Below are 6,885 nucleotides of genomic sequence, written 5' to 3'. Positions count from 1 at the left end.
CACAAGCAAAAACTGTTTATTAGTAATACAATTAATACAAGTCAAAGTGTTATCAATATCACTCTTCTAGATAAAACCAGGGAGAACCTTCATGTTCACTTTTTTTCTCGCTTCTAGACATGTATTCCTTATATGACTTGGTATATGTCCTCTTGTTTCATCTCCAAAGCTATCAGTGCAGCATTTTACCTTCACCATCACATTTTTTTTTCCTGCTTATGTGGTCAAATACTCCATGCCTCCTTCTTATAAGAACGCTGTGGCTCAGACCAGCAGAGGCAGCAGCCAGAGGGAGTAGCCGCAGCCTGCGCCCTCTCCTGCTTGCCTGCCCGCCTTCTGCTGCCCTCCACCAGCCCCACCCCGGGGTTTCTTTCCCCTTTCCTCCTCTTCCAACCCCCTCTTCCACCCGCTAGCAGGAGGGGGTGTTGCCTTCCCGCCTGCCCCTATTGTTCTGCCCCTGCCCTCCTGCCCTTCCCCTTCCCGCCTGCTCCTTTTTTTCCCCTCAGTGGACTCCATTTTGGGCTTTTACTCCCACCAGTGACCAAAGACTTGACCTCTCCAAATCCAGCTCCCTGTAACTAGATATGGACAGCGGTGTGATTGAAGGTGAATTAAATGTCACTGTCACCATCGGGCTACTTATGCATGGAAAGGAACTTGGCAGTATCATCGGAAAGAAAGGAGAATCTGTTAAGAAGATGCATGAGGAGAGTGATGCACGGATCAACATCTTAGAAGGGAATTTTCTGAGAGAATTATCACTTTGTCTGGACCGACTAATGCCATCTTCAAAGCCTTTGCTGTAATCATTAACAAACTAGAAAAGGAAATAAGCAGCTCTATGACTAATAGCACAGCTGCCAGAAGACCTCCTGTCACCTTACAGTTGATGGTTCCTGCTAGTGAGTGTGGCTCTCTCATTGGGAAAAGTGGTTGCAAGATTAAGGAATGAGATGGAGTACAGAAGCTCAAGTCCAGGTGGCAGGAGATATGCTTCACAACTCAACTGAGCAGGCAATCACTATTGCTGGCATACCACAATCCATCATTGAGTGTGTCAAACATATCTGTGTGGCCATATTGGAGTCTCCCCTGAAGGGTGTGACCATTCCGTACCAGGCCAAGCCCTCGAATTCTCCAGTCATCTTTGCAGGTGGTCAGGACAGGTACAGCACAGGCAGCAACAGTGCGAGCTTTCCCCACACCACTCCGTCCATGTGCCTCAACCCTGACCCGGAGGGACCACCTCTAGAGGCCTATACCATTCAAAGACAGTATGCCATTCCACAGCCAGATCTGACCAAGTTGCAGCAGTTGGCAATGCAACAATCTCATTTTCCCATGACCTATGGCAATACGAGATTCAGTGGCTTTGAATCCAGCTTTTCAGCAGTGAAAGGCTATTGGGGTATAGATGCATCTACTCAAACTACTTCTCATGAACTCACCATTGCAAATGATTTGATTGGCTGCATAATTGGGTGTCAGGGCGCCAAAATCAATGGGATCCTTCAGATGTCTGGGGCACAGATCAAAATTGCAAACTCAGTGGAAGGATCTACTGATAGGCAGGTCACCATCACTGGGTCTGCTGCCAGCATTAGCCTGGCTCAGTATCTTATCAATACCATACTTTACTCGGAGACAGGTGGCATGGGGAACAGCTAGAGTGGTGCAGGTTCACCCATGATTCCTTCCTGCTCTTCACCACCCATGATCCATCTGTGTAGTTTCTCAACAGTCAGCGATTCCAGGTTTTAAATAGTTTGTAAATTTTCAGTTTCTACACACTCTATCATCTACTCATGATTTTTTAATTCAAAGTGTTTTAATTCCTTTCTCTGTTCAGCAGTTAGACTGACATATCCATATTTAGTTTTATAAGCTTCTCCCCCCCCCTTTTTTCCATTTTTTGGGAGGGGGTTTGGTTCATGAATTTTGTTTGTCATGGAAATGTAAGAGTGGAATATTAATACATTTCAGTTTAGTTCTGTAATATCAGGAATTTTTCAAAAAACAATTCAAAGATGGACTGGAGATTTTTCTTTGTGAATAGAAAACTGGATGCCACAGTGACTTATGTGGGTGTTATTCCTATCTCCATGTTATTTTTATACCTTTAAACCTTCACAGAGCCATGGTTGGGTTTGAATAGAATTAAGATATTTTTCTGTTTTACCACTCCAAAAAAAAAGAACACTGTGATTATGTTATATGATATATAGCATAATATTTATATATCACAGTATTATATATTTACATATATTATTCATATATTATTAATTGAGGATTCATCTGAACAACCTAGAAAAATATTTTCTGAAGTTCTTTCCTTAGTCCATTCTTATATCATACAGTTAAAACTTTACAGGTTCCAGATATTATAATATTACATCCAGATATCACTTGAGCACTACTATTTAGCTTATCATATATGTCATATGAAGAATGTTCTGTCTTGTTTTTGGTTAACTTGTCAAAAGGTAGAGTCATCTGGGAATAGGGAACACCAATTTGGAAAATGCCCTTATTAGATTTATGTAGACAAGCCTTTGGCATATCTTCTTGATTAATGATTGATATGGGTGGACCCAACCTACTATGGGTGTTGCCACCCCAGGTGGGTGGTCTTGGCTTGTATAAAGAAGCAAGCTGAGCAAGCCATAAAAAAGCAAGCCAGTAAGCAGCATTCCTCTATGATTTATACTTCACATCCTGCCTCGCAGGTTCCTGCTTTGAGTTCCTGCCCTGAATTCCCTTGGTTATACACAGGGATTGCAATCTGTGAGGTAAAATAAACCCTTTCATCCCCATATAGTTTTTGTTGACATTTTATCGCAGCAATAGAATGTAACTAAAATAAGAAATATTTATTATTGACTTGTGTAATAACACATAAGCATTGGTAGTTCAACTTCTATAATACAAATTATATATTTCTGTGAATTCAGGTATACTGAGTTGAGAAGCCAAAATGAAAATGGTCACACAGTAGAAATGAATTATAGCTACCTATAAGTAATGATCCCAAAATGGCATGCCAATAGTTCTGTGATTTTATAGATTAAAAACTCCAACACAGGAGGAAACTATAGCAAATAGTTTACTATTAATATAATTTCATCAACTAACAAGAATAGCATTTATGTTGTAAATTTCAGGCGAAATTGTGATTAACTGGAGTTAGTCATCATCAACATTGCTATCACTATTATTGGCCTCAGGATATCTGAAGAAATCAGTATTACCTATGTGACCACAATCTAATACCTTTTATTTTTCCAGGCTAGAAAATTTTATAATCCTTTCTCAGTTCATCCTTTAATTGAAAATATTTGGACAGCATACTGTCAGCAGTCGAGGCAAGGCATTTTCTTGCCCTGTGGCTTACTGTCCAAATTGGACAAGCAAGATGCAAAAGAGAGTGACTGCCAAACCTTGCCAAGATAAGGGAAGACAGTTTTTCAAAAAAATCCTACTTCACAGAAAAGTCTGAAAGATATTGTAGGCCTATAGGCCAAAGATAGATGCCCCAATGTTGCAGAGGAATCTTGGGTGACTATCCAGGCTGCCAGTTGTTTTTGACATTTCTCACATTTTTGGGGAGTCACTTCATAAGGCTTCATGCTTACTCAGTTAATATTTTTCCTTCTTGGGTCTCTGAGGGAGGTGAAGACAAGATAGTAATATTTATAGTTTTTCTTGTTTACCAGACTCAGAAAAGAAACTCATCAAAGAAGTATAAAGTATAAAATGTTGAGAGACATTAAAAGATAATTTGATAATGCAAATTAGAATAGAAAGTAAATGAGGTACCTGACTTTGGGCTTACAAAGATAGAATAGATAATGAAGTATTTTCTCTGAATTTGTCAAACGCAAAGGAGCTAGACATTGTTGGTGTACTTTATGTCTGTATATATTGTATATACTTATTGTATATAGTTTTTCTTATGTTATATATTGTATATACTTATTGTATATAGTTTTTTCTTATGTTAGTTATAAGCTCTTTTAAATTTTAGGCAGAAAGGGGAAATTTGGTGATATTTTGTTTATGATCTAACAAATAAAGCTTGCCTGAATATCAGAATACAAAACTAGCCACACTAGTCAGTCACAGAGGCCAGGCAGTGGTGGTATAAACCTTTAATTCCAGCAGCCACACTAGTTAGTCATAGAAGCTGGGTGGTGGTGCACACCTTTAATCCCAGCACTAGAGAGGAATATAAGGCGGGTGGAGACAGGAGTGCAGTGTATTCAATCTGCAGTCACACTGAGGACAGGATCGAACCTTTGGTCTGAGCCTTGGTAGAGGTAACAACTCTGTAGTGGCTGACTGTTTTGCTTTGCTGATCTTCAGCTTGAAATCCCTCCCCTTCCCCCCAAAAAAAACACCCAAAATATTTTGTTGGAAGCCATCAACTGACTGTTAATTCTCAAAGGTTAACTGTTGAAAGACAAGTTGCTAGCAACCTAGGTAGTCATTACTAATACAGTAGTGGGAAAAGAAGGTTGTAGTAGTCATAAGGCTCAGTCCAAATCATAGCCACTTGGGACTCATGAGTGCAGGAGAACACATGCAATTTGTGAATTGTACAATCATCAGACCACAACTATTTTAGTGTTTTTCCCCTCCCTCACACATAGGATGAAGCAAAGACAATGAAAATCCCCCAAACACACTCATTAGGACATCATTTTTATTTGAACTCAGAATTTATATCTGAAAATGGCTCTTCTTTGTCACTGTCACCAGCTGAAGATGCCTGAAAATTTCTATTTACACCAGCAGGCTGAGCTAGAAAAGCTAGAGTGATCACTTAGAGATTTTACAAATGAATACAATGTAGTGTGGAACTTGACCTGAAAAGCATTCATCTGAGTACAATAAAAAGTATTGTTTTATAGCATAAATTCCTCCTTGGGAATCTAAGAAATAATTTGAGGCTATGTGGTTACCAAGCATAACATAGCCTAGAGACTTGGGATATCTGTGTTTGCTTCTGACAGCAAATCCAGGAATTATATTAAATGGTTCCTCTGCACAGAGCCAATTCCTAGTCATGACTTCTAAATTCTGGCAGCTGTTACTGAATTATTGAGGTTAACTCTTTCAAGGAAGTCACATCCTTGGAAATGTTGACGACTCTTACCACCATATTTAGACTAGGCTTCATTAGGATAGTCTACTGTTGATACAACTTTTTTGTGACTATGATGCTTAATAAATCCTTGGGTAAATCCATGTTAGAAAATTATTGGATATTAATAAGGTAACCCAAAAACCATATTCTCTAATATGTAAAAAGTTAATGAATTAATACCTTTAGGAATGAGTTTCACAACTGCACTAAGTGCTACCAAAAGGGACACATAACTGGCAATATACACTGATAAAATATTAAAGTTCGTTGGTTGGTAACAACTTGGCAATGTTCTCAAACTAGAGGGTGGTGTTTGGGCTACTCATGAGGCAGCATTAGTCTTGCAAAGAAAAGGAATGCAAAATAAGCCACATCAAAGTCAAACTCTGGAAATCAAATCTGTAAGTTTGAGATATTGGAAATGTATATGAGAACCACATGTCCTTTTATTGTGTGTGTGTGTGTGTGTGTGTGTGTGTGTGTGTGTGTGTGTGTGTGTGTATGAATGCAGGGAAAAGGGAACTTTATGTGTGTGTAGTGTTCAGAGGGGACAACTTGTGGGCGTTGACCTTCATGCAGATCTCAGGTATCAAACTCAGATTGTCAGACTTGTCAGCAAGTACTCTTAACTGTTGAGCCATTTCATTGACCCAACGTACTCTTTCATAAATATTTTGTCGATTTAGGGAATGAATGAAAGATTGTTTTATCCAGGGACTATTTTCCAGTCTGCTCATTTTCCTCCATCAAGTACTTTAAGAATAGCTTACTACCTTTAATTTATGCCTGATTCTCTATCTTTTTCTGAATATGGAGAATGAGGTTTTAAGTCAACTGTAGTTAAGTTTCCAGAGAAGTGAGTGATCCACACCAGACTGGGTGCCTTTTTAAAATGAGAAAAATAAATATGAATTCTATCCTTTACTTTTGCCTTACAAAAAATATTGGTTAACAGTATCTTAAAGGTCTCTTTACAATGAGTTTGGAAGGAGTTCTTCATTTGATACCACTTTCAAAAAACAAAATTTTCAGGTTAAAAAACATGATCTTTAATACTTTCATCTCACAGGACTTCACTGTTAAGGGTGCTTAGAAAAAATGTGTACACACTATAAATATAAAATATACATCACACACACACACACACACATGCACATAAGCATCATACATACACAAAGCCTATTAACTTTTCAACTTGGAGTTTTTATTGTTCAAGTTATATAATCTAGATACCTAGAGGACTGAGAATAAGTTTAAGGGACATGTTTAAAAGTTGAGCACATATGACAAACCAACCAAATTATTTATTCAAAGAAATGTGTTAACATGTCATCATAGAATTCTGAAGAATTCCTAAGAGGGAATAATTATAGTTGTTTGTTTTTTCTCTTTTCTGTTTGTGGGCCTGCCACCCAGCTCCCAAATAAATACACGGAGATTTATTTTTTCTTATGGATGCCAAGCCTTAGCTTGTCTTATTTCTAACCAGATTTTTAAAAATTTAGCCCACCTATCTTCTGCCTCCAGTCTTTTACATTTCTCTGTTTCTGAATATTTCTTATTCTATGTCTGTTTGTATGTCTGGGTGGCTGTCCCCTGGCATCTTCTTCTCCTTCTCCTCTCACTCTTCAATTTCTCTTCCCAGATTTTTCCTCCTATTTTTTCTCTCTGTCTACAACCCCTCCTGTCTTTTTCCTAACTAGCTATTGGCTGTCCAGTTCTTTATTAGACCAATCAGG

General features: G+C 38.4%; 1 pseudogene; it reads left to right on the top strand.

The window, feature by feature from the left end:
* Positions 1–559: 559 nt before the first annotated feature.
* Positions 560–1,880, top strand: LOC127217857 (poly(rC)-binding protein 2-like; annotated as a pseudogene).
* The last annotated feature ends 5,005 nt before the right edge of the window (positions 1,881–6,885 follow it).

This window comes from Phodopus roborovskii, unplaced genomic scaffold, assembly GCF_943737965.1.
Source record: "Phodopus roborovskii unplaced genomic scaffold, PHOROB, whole genome shotgun sequence".
In the NCBI taxonomy this organism is placed as follows: domain Eukaryota; kingdom Metazoa; phylum Chordata; class Mammalia; order Rodentia; family Cricetidae; genus Phodopus; species Phodopus roborovskii.
Note: the sequence above shows the minus strand (reverse complement) of the source record. Positions and strands in the feature narration are given on the sequence as shown.